The 18220-nt window shown below is 39.3% G+C and overlaps 1 pseudogene; it reads left to right on the top strand.

Annotated features, from left to right (window-relative positions):
- The window catches only part of LOC102814716, a 27104-nt pseudogene extending 9389 nt beyond the window's left edge, over nucleotides 1–17715 (top strand).
- The last annotated feature ends 505 nt before the right edge of the window (nucleotides 17716–18220 follow it).

Genomic DNA, 18220 nt, shown 5'->3' with positions numbered 1-18220 from the left:
GCCAGAGATGGAGGCAGAGACGATGACTTGGAGAGATGGAGCAGCTGGGGACTTTAGACCCAGAGAGGGAGAGGGGCTGTGTGCTGATAACTGGGGGGTGGGGGTGGGGTGGCAGGCTTGCAGGGTAAACCCTTTGGTTGGTTGATGATGCATGTAGGGGATTCTAACCATGGCAGTGAAACAATATACAATAGGATGAATGTAAAACTAATGTTCTCCTATGCAAACTATCACATAATTTACAATAAAACATTAAAAAAAGAAGAAGATAGAAGGAATACACAAAGTCACTGTACCAAAAAGAAATGGTCGATGTTCAACCATTTCAAGATACTGCTTGTATCAAGAAGTGATCAAGAGCCAGTGATTTAAATGAAGAAGTCCAACATGCATTGAAGGAATTGGCAAAGAACAAGGCACTGGGAATAGATGGAATACAAATTGAAGTCTTTCAATAAACTGATGTGGCACTGGAGGCACTCACTCATCTATGCCAAGAAATTTGAGGACAACCACCTAGCCAAATGACTGGAAGAGATCTATATCTGTGTCCATTCCAAAGAGGGGTGACCCAACGGAATGTGGAAATCATCAAAAAATATCATTGATACCCCATGAGTGTAAAGTTTTACTAATGGTTATACAGAAGCAGCTGTAACCCTACATGGAGAGAAAACTTCCAGAAGTTCAAGCCGGTTTCAGAAGAGGACATGGAATGAGGGATATCAATGTTGACATCAGATGGATTGTAGCTGAAAGCAGAGAATATATGGATCGTGACAAGCTATGGACAGCATTGCGAAGTATGAGTACTCTGGAACACTTAATTGTGCTCATGAGGAACCTGTACATAGACCAAGAGACAGTTGTTTGAACAGAATAAGAGAACACCGAATGGTTTAAAATTAGGAAAGGTGTATGCCAGGGTTGTATTCTTTCACCATACTTATTCATTCTGTGTGCTGAGCAAATAATCTGAGAAACCAGATTATATGTAGAAAAATGTGGCATCAGAACTGGAGGAAGACTCATTAACAACTTGCAATATACAGACGATACAACCTTGCTTGCTGAAAGTGAAGAGGATTTAAAATACTTGCTGATGAAGATCAAAGACCTCAGACTTTGGGTTGCACCGCAATGTAAAGAAAACAAAAATCCTCACCACTGGACCAATAAACAACATCCATGTAAATTGGAGAAAAGATTGAAGTTATCAAAGACTTCATTTTGCTCGGATCAACCATCAACACTCATGAAAGCAGCAGACAAGAAATCAAATGATGTATTGCATTAGGTAAATCTGCTGCACAAGATCTCTTTAAAGTGTTGAAGAGCAAATATGTCCGTTTGAGGACAAAGGTGTGCCTGATCCAAGTCATGATATTTTAATAACTTCATATGAATGCAAAAGTTGGACAATGAATAAAGAAGAACGTAAAAGAAATGATGCATTTGGGTTACGGTGTTGGAGGAGAATATTGAAAGTGCCATGGGCTGCCAAAAGAACAAATAGATCTGTGTTGAAAAAAATACAGCCAAAGTGCTCCTTGGAAGCCAGGATGGCCAGACTTTGTCCTTCACACTTCACACATGTTTTCAGGAGGGACAACATGGAGAAAGATCTCATGTTTGGTTAAGTGGAGGGTTGGAGAAAAAGAGGAAGACCCCCAATGAGATGGATTGACACAGTGGCAGAAGCGATGGGTTCAAGCGTAGCAATGATTGTGAGGTTGGCCCAGGACCGGGCAATATTTAGTTCTATTGTTCATAGGGTCACTATAAGTTGAAACCAACTCAATGTCACCTAACAACAACAGAAATAGCTAATGACCTTATTGTTGTTGTTGTTGTTATGTGCCATTGAGTCGGTTCCGACCCTACATGTCTTCATATGTTTGTTGGCCAACTAAATGTCTTCTTTGGTAAAGTGTCTGTTCATTATCCTCTGCCCATTTTTAAATTGCCTTATATGTCTTTTTGTTGAGGTGTAGAAGTGTCCTATAAATTTTAGAGAGTAGTCCCTTTATCAAAATATTTGTTCCTGTCTCTGGGTTCTCATCTTACTCTATTTGTGAAATCTTTTGATGCAATAAGTTTCTAATTTTTAGGAGGGCCCAGCCTCTATTTTGTTTTGTTTTTATGTTTTAGTTATGTTTGATAGTGTATTTATGCCACATATCAGAACCCCTAAGTTTGTCCCTATTTTTTCATTGATGATCTTTATAGTTCTAGGTTTTTGCATCTGTGTCTTTAATCCACATTTAGTTCATTGTTGTAGACGGTGTGAGATTTCATTTTTCTGCAATAGATTTCCAGTTTTGACAGCACCATTTGTTGAAGAGACTATCTCTTCCCTGTAATGCATTTTGGCCTTTTTCGAAGATCAGCTGACCTTTGTTGTTGTTGTTAGGTGCCATCCAGTTGGTTCTGACTCGTAGCAGCTCTATGAGAATGAAACACTGCCCAGTCCTGCACCATCCTCACAATCTTTGCTAAGCTTGAACCCATTGATGCTGTCACTGTGCCAACCCATTTAATTGAGGGTCTTCCTCATTTTTACTGACTTTACCTAGAATGATGTCCTTGTACAGAGACTGGTCCCTTCTGATAATATGTCCAAAGTATGAGAGACGAAGTGTCACCATCCTGGCTTCTAAGGAGCATTCTGGCTATACTTCTTCTAACATAGATTTGTTTGTTCTTCTAGCAGTCTGTGGTACTTTTCATATTCTTCTCCAACACTCTACAATTCTTCTACAGTCTTCCTTATTCGTTGTCCAACTTTCCCATGCATATGAAGCTATTGAAAATATCATGGCTTGGGGCTGGTGTACTTTAGTCCTCAAATGACTCCTTTGTTCTAGAACACTTTAAAGAGGTCTTGTGCAGCAGATTTACCTAATACAATACATCATTTGATTTCCTGGCTGCTGCTTCCGTAAGTGTTGATGGTTGATCCAAGCAAAATGAAGTCTTTCACAATTAAAATATTTTCTCCATTTATCATGATGCTATCTGTTGGTCCAACAGTGAGAATTTTTGTTTTCTTTACATTGAGGTGCAACCTATACTGACGGGTCTTCCGTCTTTCATCAATAAGTATTTTATTCCTCTTCACTTTCAGCAAAAAAGTTGTATTGTCTGAGTGTTGCAGGTTATTAATGAGTGTTCTTTCAATCCTGATGCCATGTTCTGCATATAGTCCAATTTCTCAGATTATTTGTTCAGCATACAGAATGAAACATATGGTAAAGGAATATAACACTGGCACACACCTTTCCTGATCTTAAACCGTTCAGGTCTCCCCTTGTTCTGTTTGAATGGCTGCCTCTTGGTCTATGTACAGCACAATTGATCTATGTCCTCATGAGCACAATTATTTGTTCTGGAATACTCATTTGCTGCTATGTTATCCATAGCTTGTGATCATCCACACAATTGGAGGTCTTTGTATAGTTGATATTGTTGCTGTTGTTGTTAGGTGTCATCGAGTCAGTATGGACTCATAGTGATCCTATGTACAACAGAAAGAAACACTGCCCAGTCCTGGGCCAACCTCACAATAGTTGCCACACTTGAGCCCATTGATGCTGCCACTTTGCCAATCCATCTCACTGGGGGTCTTCCTCTTTTTCTCTGACCCTTCACCTTGCCAAACATGATATCCTTCTCTGTGACTGGTGCCTCCTGACAATATATCCAAAGTATGAGAGACAAAGTTTGGCCATCTTGGCCTCCAAGGAGCACTCTGGTTGCACTGCTTCCACAACAGATCTGTTTGTTCTTTTGGCAGTCCATGGCACTTTCAACATTCTCCTCCAACACCATAACTCAAAAGCATCAATTCTTCTGTGGTCTTCCTTATTCACTGTCCAGCTTTTGCATGCATATGAAGTTATTGAAAATACCTTGGCTTGGGTCAGGCACACTTTAGTCCTCAAGCTGACATCTTTGCTTTTCAACGCTTTAAAAAGGTCTTGTGCAGCAGATTCGCCTAATGCAATACGTTGTTTGATTTCTTGACTGCTGCTTCCATGAGTGCTGATAGTTGATCCAGGAAGAATGACAACTTCAATCCTTACTCCACTGATAAGAATGGAATGTTGTTTATTGGTCCAGTGGTGAAGATTTTTGTTTTCTTTACATTGAGATGTAATCCATAGCCAAGGCTGTGCTCCTTGATCTTCATCAGTAAATATTTTAAGTCCTCTTCACTTTCAGCAAGCAAGGTTGTATCATCTGCATATGGCAGGTTGTTAATGAGTCCTCCTCCAATCCTGATGCCAAGTTTTTCTTCAGATAACCAAGCTTCTCAGATTATTTGCTTAGCATACAGGTTAAATAAGTATGGTGAAAGAATAAAACCCTGTCACACACCTTTCTTAATTTTAAACCATTCAGTGTTCCCAAGTTCTGTTCAAACAACTGCCTCTTGGTCCATGTACAGATTCCTCATGAGCACAATTAAGTGTTCAGGAATACTCATACTTCGCAATGTTGTCCATAGCTTGTCATGATCAACACAATCAAAAGTCTTTGTGTAGTCAAAAAAGCACAGGTAAACATCTTTCTGATATTCTCTGCTTTCAGTCAAGATCCATTGGACATCAACAATGATATCCCTCATTCCACATCCTCTTCTGAATCCAGCTTGATCCTCTGGAGGTTCTCTGTCAACGTATGCTTGCAGCCGTTTCTGTATTAGCTTTAGTAAAACTTTACTCTCATGGGATATCAAAGATATTGTCCGATGATTTCCGCAATCCATTGGGTCACCTCTCTTTGAAATGGGCACAAATATGGATCTCTTCCAACCAGTTGGCCAGGTGGTTGGTTGTCTTCCAAATTTCTTGGCATAGATGAGTGAGTGCTTCCAGTGCCGCCTCACTTTCTTGAAAGATTTCAATTTTTATTCCATCAATTCCTGGAGCCTTGCTTTTTGTCAATTCCTTCAATGCACCTTGGACTTCTTTCTTCAGTATCATTGGCTCTTGATCATATGTTACCTCTTGAAATAGTTGATCATCAACCATTTCCTTTTGGTACAGTAACTCTGTGTATTCCTTCCATCTTCTTTTGATGCTTTCTGCATTATTCAATAATTTGCCCAGAGAATCCTTCAATGACGAAAGTTGAGGCTTGATTTTTTTCTTCAGTTTCCCCAGCCTGAGAAATGCTAAGTGTGTTCTTCCTTTTGGTTTTCTGATTCCAGATTTTGCCATATTTTATTTTAATATTTGACTTTATCTTCTCGAGCTGACCTTTGAAATATTCTGTTCAGCTCTTGAATCTCTTCATTTCTTCCATTTGCTTTAGCATCTCTACACTGGAGAGCAAGTTTCAGTGTCTATTCTGCCATTCCGTTTGATCCTTTCCTTCTTTTTGTCTTCTTAATGACTTTTTGCTTTCTTCATGTATGATATTCTTGATGCCACCCCACAACTCTTCTGTCAGTTTGTTGTACTGTGGTGGCTTGTGAGTTGCTGTGATTCTGGAAGCTATGCCACAGGTATTTTAAATACCAGCAGAGAGTCATCCATGGTGGACAGGTTTCAGATGAGTTTCCAGACGAAGACAGACTAGGAAGAAGGAGTGACGAACTACTTCCGAATATTTAGTCACTGAAAACCTTATGAATAACAGAGAAACACTTTCAGATATAGTGCCGAAAAATGAGCCCCTCAGGTTGGAAGGCACTCAAAATGTAACTGGGGAAGAGCTGCCTCCTCAAAGTAGAGTTGACTGTGATGATGCAAATGGAGTAAAGCCCGTGGGAGTAATGCCCGCGGGACCTCCATTTGCTGATGGGGCACAACTCAAAATGAAGAGAAACAGCTGTAAACATCCATTAATAATTGGAACATGGAAATAAGAAGTATGAATCTAGGAAAATTGGAAATTGACAAAAATGAAATGGAATGCATAAACATAGATATCTTAGGCAATAGTGAGCTGAAATGGACTGGTATTGGCCATTTTGAATCTGACAACCACATGGTTTACTATGCTAGGATGACAAATTGAAGAGGAATGGTATTGCATTCATTGTCAAAAAGAACAGATCCAGATCAGTCATGAGGTACAATGCTGTCTGTGATAGGATATTATCCATGCGTCAACAGGGAAGACCAGTTAATACCATTATTATTCAAATTTACGTACCAAGCATTAAAGCCAGTGAGGATGAAATAGAAGAATTCTACCAACTTCTTCAATCTCAAATTGATCAAACATGCAATCAAGATGAATGGTGATTGGAATGCAAAGGTTGTGAACAAAGAGGAAAGATCAGTAGTTGGAAAATATGGCCTTGGTGATAGAAGTGATGGTGGAGATCGCATGATAGAATTCTGCAAAATTGATGATTTGTTCATTTCAAATACTATAGTCAATATAGCACAGGTAAATATCTTTATGGTATTCTTTTCTTTCAGCCAAGATCCTCTGATGTCAGCAATGATATCCCTCATTTAATGGCCTCATCTGAATCCACCTGTAATCTCTGGTAGTTCCCTGTCAATCTACTATTGCTTTTGAATTATCTTTAGCAATACTTTACTTGCATGTGAGGTTAATGGTATTGCCTATGATTTCCATACTCTGTTGGAATACCTATTTTTGGAATGGGCACAAATATGGATCTCTGCCAATCAGTTGGCCAGGTAGCTGATTTCTTGGCATAGATGAATGAGTGCCTCTAGTACTGCATCAGTTTGTTGAAAGAATTCAATTTTTATTCCATCAATTCCCAGAGCCTTGTTGTTTGCCATTGCTTTCAGTGCACCTTGGACATCTTCCTTCAGTACCATTCACTTTTGGTTATATGCTATCTCTTGAAATGGTTGTACACCACCCATTTCTTTTTTGTATAGTGGCTCTGTGAATTCCTTCCATCTTCTTTTGATGCTTTCTACATCATTCAATATTTTGTCCATGAACTCTTTCTCTATTTCAAGTAGAGACTTGAATTTTTTCTTTTGTTCTTTCAGCTTGAAAATATTAAACATGTTCTTCGCCTTTGGTTTCTAACTTCAGGTCTTTGCACATTTCATTATAATACTTGACTTTTGTCTTCTTGAACAGCCCTTAGAAATTTTCTGTTTAGCTCTTTTACTTCCTCATTTCTTTCATTTGCTTTAGCACCTCTATGCTGGGAGCAAGTTTCAGGATTTCTTTTGACATCAGTTTTGGTCTTTTCCTTCTTTCTTGTCTTCTTATTGACCTTTTGCTTTCTTCCTGTGTTGATGTTCTTGATGTCATCGCACAACTCTTCTGGTCATTGGTCATTAGCGTCTAATGTATCAAATCTTTTCTTGAGATGATTTATAAATTCAGGTGGGATATGTTAAAGGTCAAATTTTGGTTATTGTGGACTTATTTTAATTTCTTCAGCTTCGGCCAAAATTTGCATATGAGCAATTTATGGTCTATTCTACAGTCTGCCCCTGGCTTTGTTTTAGCTGATGATATGGAGCTTTTCCACCATCCCTTCCCAAAGATGAAGTCAATTTGATATCTGCGTATGCGATCTAGTGAGATCCATGTGTATAGTCATCTTTTATGTTGTCTTGAAAATGTTTATCATGTGATCTCCAGCATGGTTTCTATCACCAAGGTCCTATTTTCCAACTACTAATCCTTCATCTTTGTTTACAAGATATGCATTCTACCTCCAGTAATTATCATTACATCTTGATTGCATGTTTGATCAATTTCAGACTGAAAAAGTTAGTAGAATTCTTCAATTTTACCATCAATGGCTTTAGTGATTGGTGTGCAAATTTGAATAATAGTGGCAATGACTGGTCTTCGTTGTAGGTATATGGATATTATCCTATCACAGACAGCAATATACTTCAAGAGAGGTCTTGAAATTTTCTTTTTGATGATGAATGTGACACCATTACTCTTCAATTTGTCATTCCCAGCACAGTAAATCATATGATTGTCAGGTTGTAAATGTCCAATACCAGTCCATTTCAGCTCATTAATGCCTAGTATATCTATCTGTATGCATTTCATTTTGGCAACTTCCAATTTCCTGCTGTGGTGCTGTGGGTTAATGCGCCAGACTGCAAAGCCATTTGAACTGCAAGGTCGGTGGTTCAAGCTCACCAGTTACTCCTTGGAAACCCTATACAGGGTCGCTATGGGTCGGAACTGATTCGACAGCACTTAACAACAACAACAACAACAATTTCCCTAGATTCTTTGTACATTACATGTTCTGATTTTTAATGGATGTCTACTGCTGTTTCTCCTCATTTTGAACTGTGCCCCATCAGCAAATGAGGGCCCAGAAAGCTTTATTCTATTTACATCATCATGGTCAACTCTACTTTGAGGAGGCAACTCTTCCCAGTCAGATTTTGAGTGCCTTCTAACCTGAGGTCCTCATATCTGACAATGTCAGGCATTATATCTGACAATATTCTGATACTATTCATCATGCTTTAATATTGACTATTCTGGCTCTGTCTGACAGTGTTCCTTGCTGTTCGTAAGGTTTTCTGTGGCTAAACCTGTGCATTTTCTGGTGGGTGTGATTAAAGAATGAAAACGTGTGCAGTGTTTTCTGTTCACTGTTCATGCAGCTCAGTGTAGTGTGGGTTTGGCTGGCATTAGTTGATGTCTATTGTTGAATAGGTGCCATAGGAGCTGGCACTGACTTTTGTCCAGTGGGTGGAGCTGAAGAGGGTATGGTTGTGGTTGGACTGTATGGGCACAGTTGCTGTTTCCTGTCCTGGGGGGGGGGTGCTAGAGGAGAATACACACACAGGAAAGCAAAACAAACCAAACAAACCAGCAAACAACAATGAAAACAGAACATAATAAAGGAGGAAAAAGAAACAAAATGGGCAGCAATAAGAAAAAAAAAAAGAATATAATAACTAAAAGTAAAAGGAAGGACAGGAAAATAGAGCTGTACAGAAGAAAAACAAGAGAGAAAATAAAGGGAAGAGAGAAAAACAAACAAACAAACCAGGGAAGATGAAAAGAGAAACAGACTTCCCTGTCATCCATGTCAAACTGTGCTATCAGGTTGCTGTCTATCTGTCTGTCTCTCCAAAGTTGCTAGCAAATCTTCAAGATGGCTGAGCTGTGTCTGGCCAGTAGTCTGTCCACCAACCAGTCTCTCTCCTTCTTTTGCTTTCCCTGCTCAGCTTCTCCTCCTAGTAAAGATTCAATCCACTCCTCTAAGCTTTCCTCTGAAGCTCAAGCTTCCAGGATTGTCCTCTGTGTCTGTTTTATTTGGTTCCCCATGTCTTTGTTTTAAAGGGTCTGTGAAGTGTGTCTGTCTAGTCCTCCATCTTGCCAGAAGCCTTCTGCATATCTTTTTAAGCTTATTCCTATTTTCTTTTTTCCTTTCTTTTTTGGTTGTTATAACTGGAGCATTTACTATTTTTTTATCTTCTTACTAGTTGTGGTATATCTGAAACCTAGTCTGTATATAAATTAGTTTTCTCAATTATCTTGTTATTTGTTAAAGTTTTCTTATTGCAAAGTATTTTTTTAAAAATGAAACTTTCAGTCTTTTGAGGAAGGGGGACAGCAGGAGAGAGAATGCACATTGTATTTTAGGACCCTCAGGGTAAATGGCTATTTAATTGATTCAATGAGTTAATAAATATAAGAAGTAGAACAATCCTAAACATATTATTAACTACACTGCAAATAGCAAGAGTGATAACTGCTTTGAATTTGCACAGTTTTATCTTTTCAAATCCTTGTAACAAACCCATGAGGTTAGAGAAGATTATTATTTTCATTTTATAAGCAGGGATTCTAAGTTTGCAGGTATTAAGTGATTTTCCAAAGGTCATCTGGCATGGTACTGCAGGGCTAAGAACCTGAGGCTTATCTGAATACATATATACAAACACACACACACATTAGAACAAGATGTGAATCCTTTTGTAAAATGAAGGGTCCCTTAGACTAACTCATTCCAAAGGGGTCTGTTTGATTTTATGCTGGATAGGAGCTCTGGTAGCGTAGTGGTTACGACTCGGGCTGTGAACCGCAAGGTCAGCAGTTCGAAACTACCAGCTGCTCCGCGGGAGAAAGATGAGGCTTTCTACTCCCGTAAAGATTTACACCCTCGGAAACCCTGTACAGGGTCGCTATGAGTCGGTTCCGACTCCACGGCACATAACAACAACAACAACAACATTCATACACAGGTGTGTTCAGTTTGGGATATGCTTGTCCTACTCAATAGGTGTTCTACAATCAGATTCTCCAGGGGCAACATTCTCTGCCGCTGAATTCCAATAAGAAAAGAATCGAGGCTGCCTTTGGAGTCTGGGCATTAGGTGCTGACCTACATTTGTGTAGCACTTTTTGTTCCTGCGTAGAGCTGTCCATTCAACTCCTCCATCATCACTCCTGCCAGCCTGGCGTTGCCGGGGGAGATAACAACAAAGCTGTTCTGAAGCTCACCTGCATCAATGCGGACCGAGGTGGCAGGCACAGGAAGAGAATTTGGAGCTCCTTCATCCTGGGCATCCAGAGCCTTTGACCCTTGCTCCCCCTTTCTCTCCTCACATTCTTCCCCATACCCCTCTCTCACCTCCACTCACCACTCGGGCTCCTTGGCCTCTGCGAATCTTGAAGTGAGGGTTCCATCTTGCAGACAGAGGAGTCATGGTGAGGAATGAAGAGCCTCTTGAAGCTGGTCTGAAGTGGGGTCTTGGAATAGAAATCAGAGTCTCCTCTCAGAAAGCAGGGTGCATGGTGCTTCTGAGCTTACCACTTCCCATTTAAACCTAGACAGAAAAATATCCATATGATAACACTATCAAGCTCAGAAATTTTCTTTTTTTGTATTTTCAGTGAACGTTTACTGAGCAAATTGGTTTTCCATTCAACCATTTATAAACATTTTGTGTCATGACATGATTGCAAACCCCACAATATAACAACACTCTTCCCATTTCCTTCCTGTGTTTACCCTTTCCATTAGTCCTTCATTCTTATCAATTTCTGCCTTCTGAGCCTTATCCTTAGGCAAACACTGTCTTTTTGATTGATTGTTTTAAGAAGTGCATGCCTCCCTGGTGTTATTATTCACCTATAGGTCATACCATTTGCTAAAAGTTGAGTCACTTGAGTGAGTTCAATTCTAAGCCTAAAGACTGACTAAGGGACATAATCGTAAGGATTCCACCAGTCTCTATCTGACCAGAAAGCATGGTTTGTTTGTTTATGGTTTTGAGTTTTGTTTTATATTTTGTCTTCTCCTTTGTCTGGGATATTTTATTGTGATTACTTTCAGATGTTCTGAAACTTTCAATGGCTCCTAATTATCTTCTGACTTTGTTAGTTGTTGTTAGATGCTGTTGAGTTGGTTCTAACTCACAGTAACACGGTGCACAACAAAACAGAATACTGCCCAGTCCGGCACCATCCTCACAACTCTTATGTTTGAGCCCACTGTTGCTGCCACTGTGTTAATAAATCTCTCTGGAGGGCTTCCTCTTTTTCACTGACCCTCCACTTTACGAAGCATGATGTTCTTCAGGGACTGATACCTCTTGACAACGTGTCCAAAGAACCAGAGAAAATGTCTCACGATACATACTTCTAAGGAGTATTCTGGCTGTATTTCTTCTAAGACAGATTTGTTTGGTCCTCTGGCTGTCCGTGATACTTTCAATATTCTTCTTCAACACCATAGTTCAGATGAATGGATTCTTTTATGTTCTTCCTTATTCACTGTCCAACTTGCACATGCATATGAGGAAATTTAAAATAACATGGCTTGGGTCAGGTGTGCCTTAGTCATCAAACTGAAATCTTTGTCATTGAACACTATAAAGAGGTCTTGTGCAACAGATTTACCTAATGCAATCTGTTGTTTGATTTATTGACTGCTGCTTGTATGGGTGTCAATGGTGGATCCAAGCAAAACAAAGTCTTTGGTAGCTTCAATCTTTTTCCTGTTTATCATGATGTTATTTATTGATCCAGTGGTGAAGGATTTTATTTTCTTTACGTTGAGATGCCACCTATACGAAGGATGTGGTCTTTGATCTTCATCAGTCAGTATGTTAAATCCTCTTTGATTTCAGCCAGCAAGGTTGGGTCATCTGCATATCGCAGGTTGTTAATGAGTCTTCCTCTAAACCTGATGGCATGTTCTCCTTTTTATAATCCAACTTCTTGGATTATTTGCTCAGCATACAGATTGAATAAGTATAGTGGAAGGATACAACCCTGGCGCACACCTTTTCTGATTTTAAACCATTTAGCATACCCTTGTTCTGATCAGTTGACTGACTCTTGGTCTATGTACAAGTTCCTAATGAGCACAATCAAGTGTTCTGGAATATGCATTCTCTGCAATGTTGTCCATAGCTTGTCATGATCCATACAGTTGAAAGTCTTTTCATAATCAATAAAGCACAGGTAAACATCTTTCTGGTATTCTCTACTTACAAGCAAGATCCATCTTATGTCAGTAATGATATCCCTTGTTCCATGTCCTCATCTGAATCCAACCTGAACCTCTGGCAGTTCCCTGTCAATGCATTGTTGCAGCTGTTTTTGAATTATCTTTAGCAAACTTTTACTTACATTTGATATTAATGATATTATCTGATGATTTCCACATTCTGTTGGGTCACCTCTCTTTGGAATGGGCACAAATATGGATCATTTCCAATCAGTTGGTCAGGTAGCTGTCTTCCAAATTTCTTGCCATAGATGAATGCGTGTGTCCAGTGCTGCATCAATTTGTTGAAATTTTTCAATTTGTATTCCATCAATTAATGGAGGCTTGTTCTTTGCCAATGCCTTCGACATAGCACGGACTTCTTCCTTCTGTAGCATTGGCTCTTGATCATAATCTACCTCTTGAAATGGTTGAAAATCAACATCTTTTTTCTTTTTTTTTGGTGCAGTGACTCTGTGTATTCCTTCCATGTTCTTTTGAATAGGTCATTAGTTTTGCAAAATTCTATCATGTGATCATTTCTATCACCAATGCCATCTTTTCCAACTATTTCCTCTTTGTTTGCAACTTTTGCATTCCAATCACTAGTAATAATCAATGCACCTTGATTACAATTTGATTAATTTCAGACTGAAGAAATTGGTAGAATTCTTCAGTTTCATTATCACTGACTTTAGTAATTGGTGCATAAATTTGAATAACAGTGATATTAACTGGTCTTCTTTGTAGGTGTATGGATATTATCCTATCAAAGGCAGTGTTGTTCTTCAAGATTGATCTTGAAATGTTTTTTTGAAAATGAATGCAATGTCGTCCCTCTTCACTATGACATCCCAGCATCGTAAAGCATGTGATTTTCTGATTCAAATGACCACTGTTGATTTTAGCATGTTAATGCCTGGAATATGGATCTCTATGCATTCCATTTCATTTCTGACAACTTCCAATTTTCCTAGATTCATACTTCATACATTCCATGTTCCAGTTATTAATGGATGTTTGCAGTTGTTCCTTCTTAATTTGAGTGGTACTCCATCAACAAATGAAGGTCCTGAGAGTTTTGCTCCATTTGTGTCATTAAAGTCAACTCTATTTCATCAAGGCAGCTCTTCCCTTGTCATATTTTGAGTGCTTTCCAAAACCTAAGGGATTCATCTCCCAATACTTAATCAGGCAATGTTTCACTGCTGTTCCTAAGTTTTCAGTGGCTAGCCTTTCAGAAGTGGTCTCCCTCTCTTTCTTCCTAGTCTTTCTTAGTCTGGGAGCTCCACTAAAACCTGTCTACCATTGGTGACCTTGCTGGTATTTAAAATACAGGTGGCATAGCTTCCAGCATTACAGAAACACACAAGCCACTACAGTCCGACAAACTGACAAATGAATAGTATCTCCCAACTTTAGTAGCAGCTTTTTAGTCTGACATGTCTAGCCTCCACATTACAGAATCAGCTAGCCTTCCACCAACTCCCATTTGTCCCTTAGCTTACAACTTGCAAATGGCCCAGCAGGGATCCAGACCTAGGTCTGGGTGTTTGGTAGCATGGTGAATTTCTTCATAAAATCATCCCTGTGTGGTCTTTACAATGGTCCTCTCACCCCAGACAGGAAGCTCGATGGGGTTGTTACACCCATCCCTTCATTTGGGAACTATAATTCTATCAACACAGCTCAGCAGCAAGTTAGCCATTTCACATTGTGGTCTCATTTAAAAAAAAAAATCAAAATAAACTAAAAATCCAGGTATTTTTCATAAAAACTTGAAATGTCCACATTTTCACATTCTGAACTATACAACTGATCTTTTTAAACCTAACATTGGTCTTTACTGGTACATTTTGCAGTTGGCAATGAGAATGTTTTCCATTAAATACAAAGCAATGGTGTGTAGACTGGACACTGGGAAGGACTGACCATGCTCCATTCCTTTCTCTATGAGTTCTTCACCTGGAGAGAGACAGCCAACTAAACACAGAATTACAATTATAATATGACCAAAGTTATCATCCCATAAAGTGTTATGACAGCCTGGGTGGGGGTGGGGACAGCTCTCTGGGATAAGGGTGTGGGGGCTCAAAGGTGTGCTGAGACTTAAAGATGAGGAGGTGTTGCTAAGCAAAGGGATGGACAAGTGCCCAATTGAAGAAATTTGAGGAGCTGGGTGTGTCTGGGTGCTCCTGCTGGGCAGCATGACCAGGACTCTGGTGGGTGGTGGGCCAAGGACAGAGGCAGGAGAGGTGGGCAGGCCCAGAATACCAGACCTAGGACATCTTACGGACAGGTTTTGACATAGTTAGATATTGAAAAATCACTCTGATGGAACTGAGAATGATGGCATTTTAGAAGAAACCTGAAACAGAAATATACATGCATGCACACAATAAAAACAAACCAAACACCAAGCAATTGCGATCTTGTTGACTCCAACTCATGGTGATCCTATGTGTGTAGAGTAGAAAACTGTGCTCCATAGGATTTTCAATGGCTGATTTTTTGGAAGTAGATCACCAAGACTTTTCTCTGAGGCACCTCCTGGTGAACTTGAAACACCAATCTTTTCGTTATCATGGAATGGTTAACACAAACTTTTTGGTGCTAATGAAATTCTTTTTGGTTGTTGTTGTTGATTTTGGTGAAAAATATACAGCAGATCATACACCCATTTAACAATTTCTAAATGTATATTTCAGGGAGCTCCGGTAGCTTAGTGGTTATGAGTTAGACTGCTGGCCTCAAGGTCAGCAGCTTGAAATTACCAGCTGTTCCACAGGAGAAATATGATGCTCCTGTAAAGATTTACAGCCTTGGAAACCCTATGCAGGGTTGCTATGCATCAGAAGCGGCTCCACAGCACATAACCACCACCACCACATGTATATTTCAGTGTTATTGGTTATATCTTTCATGCTATACCACCATCCTCTCTAGCTCTACACATATTGTTTTCCCACTATTGACTTAGATTTACTGTGGTACTGTAGGATCAGCACTGGACTGTGAAGCACGAGGTTGGCAGTTCAAACCCACCAACTGCCCCTCAGAAATCCTATACAGGGTCACCATGAGTTGCAATCGACTCAATGACACTTAACAACAACAACTATTATTGTAGCGTTGACTATTATTCCTTTCAGTCACATCAGTGTTTGATTTATGCATCTTGGTACATTGATATTGGGTACATATGCATATATATTAATAATTTTATATTTATTGATTAATTTCCCTTTTATCAATATATAATGTCCTTTTTCATCTCTTATATTTTGACTTAAAGTCTGTTTTGTCTGATATCAATATGGTTACCTCTGCTCTATTTTGGTTATTTGCATGGAATGTTCTTTTCCATCTTTTCACTTTCAGTGTATATATGCCCTTAGGCCTGAGATGTGTCTCTTGTAGACAGTGTATGATGGGTCATGTTTTCTTATGTATTCTGGCACTCTCTGCATTTTGCATGGAGAATTTAATTCATCTACATTTAAGGCAAGGAGCTCTGGCAGCATAGTAGTTACAAATTGGGTTGCTAACTTCACAGTCAGTGGTTTGAAACTACCAGCCGTTCCACAGGAGAAACATGAGGTTTTCTGCTCCCGTAAAGATTTACAACCTCGGAAACCCTGTGAAGGGTCGCTATGAGTCAGAACCGACTCCACAGCACATAACCATCCCCGACCACCACATTTAAGGCAATTGTTGATAAGAAAGGACTTACTCCTATCATTTTGTTACTTAATTTTTATGTAACTTTAAATTTTTGGTCCTTCCTTTTTTGGAGTTTTGTTACGTGTGTTAAGTTGTTTTCTTGTGTTGAATGTATTTGATTTCTTCCTTCCTACCTTCTGTGTATATTTCTTTAAGGTATTTTCTTAGTGGTTACCATGAAAATGACAATTGAGACCTTAAATTTATGACCTATTTTTATCTAGATACCATACAAAGAGCAAGTAACATACAATATTAACATTCTTAAATTCTAGTCCCAATTCTCTCTTGGAGTCCTGGTGTGGTGCTCTAGTATAAGTACTGGGTTGCTAACTGCAAGGTCAGCAATTCAAACTTACCAGCTGCTCCTTGGAAACCCTATGGGTAGCTATGAGTTGAAACTAACTTGATAGCACTTAACAAAACCAACAACAACTATAATTCTCTCTTCCCTCCCCTCTGTAGTTGTTATTGTATCATTTTTTCACATCACTATACATTTTGTGCCTGGTAGGCTAAATTTGAACTTATTTCTTAATACATTTGATAATATGAAGTTTGCAGCACAAAACAATTAAATCACTCACTGAACCTATCCTGCAGCAGGCCTTTTCATTTGCCTGTGCCATTGATGGAAATCTCTCTCTCTTAAAGTTTTCTTTCCTGTGTACTAAGGAGCCATGATGGGGCTGTAAAATAAGCACTAGACTGTTAACTGCAACATTGGTGGTTCAAACTCATCAGTCGTTCCATAGGAGAAAGATGAGGATTTCTGCTCCTATAAAGATTTATAGCCTCGGAAACCCTATATAGGATTGTTATGAGTTCGAATCGACTTGATGGAAGTCGGTTTGGTTTTTGGTTTCTCAGGTACTGGATTATATAGTTGTCTAATGTTCTTTCTTCTCCATTTGAAGGACACCTTTCAGCAATTCTTGCAAGACAAGTCTGGAAGTAATGAATTCCCACAATTTTTGTAAAACTCCCCCACTCCTTTTTACTGCTTTGAGAAACAGTTGCTTTCTCTCATAGCTGGATGAAGGTTATCATTGTTTTCTCACTTCTAAGACTGCTTTGAGGCTTTTATTAAGGCCTTCGGTTTGTAGAATCCACCATGCTTCCAAATGTTACACAGAGGAAAGGTATTTAGCTCCTTAACATCTTCCAAGTTGTCTATGGCTGATTATGGAGGCTACCATTTTCTTATGGCCTGAGTCCAGAAACAGGCATAATATGATTGCTCTGTTCAAGCAATCACTGAGCCCAGATTCATGGGAAAGAAATATAGAGCTCACTTTTTGAAGGAAGCAGTGTCAAATAATTTTGGTGGCATGTTTTCAAACATCCACACTGTGGATTCGACAGTGTCTTTGTGCTCAAGACACTACCCGCTTTTGTCTCGCTCAATTCCACCGCAACCAGTCTGACAAACCCGATATGGCAGAGACTGAGAAATTCGACAAGTCAAAACCAAGAGGACAGAAATTCAATAGAAAAATCCGCGGCCTTCAAAAGAAACGATCGAACAGGAGAAGCAAGCGGGCGAATCCTAATGAGGTGGCGCTGCCGATATGCACCATACACTCCACAAGCATTGCATTATATTCCTTCTTTTAGCTGTTTAGCTTTGTAAGATGAAAAGAGGCTGGACCAAGTGTAAATGTCTCTGCTACCCCTTTTCATATCAAAGAATTGAGACCTAGGGACAAGGAAGGTGGCACCTGCTGATCCCTTCAACCTGGCTGGCTGGAAGGGAAGGAAAAGAACTTTCATGTTGAAGAAAGGAACTGAGTGGGACGACAGTGAATAAAATATAGAGTAAAAGCAAAGCTGGTCCAAGATGCCCTGCAGGCGTAAAATGCAATTTAATTGGGGTGCCATATTTTTTTTTTCCAAAAGATTTTAATTATTGAAATGCACATTTAAAACAATATATTATTGTTGTTAAGTGCCATCGAGTCAGTTCTGACCCATAATGACCCTGAATAGGGTTTCCAAGGCTGTAAATCTTTATATGCAAATTAAAAGTTTTAAAACCTGGGGGGGGGGGGGAACAAC

Source organism: Chrysochloris asiatica, unplaced genomic scaffold, assembly GCF_000296735.1.
Source record: "Chrysochloris asiatica unplaced genomic scaffold, ChrAsi1.0 scaffold00085, whole genome shotgun sequence".
Classification (NCBI taxonomy): domain Eukaryota; kingdom Metazoa; phylum Chordata; class Mammalia; order Afrosoricida; family Chrysochloridae; genus Chrysochloris; species Chrysochloris asiatica.
This window is presented reverse-complemented; position numbering and strand designations above follow the sequence as displayed.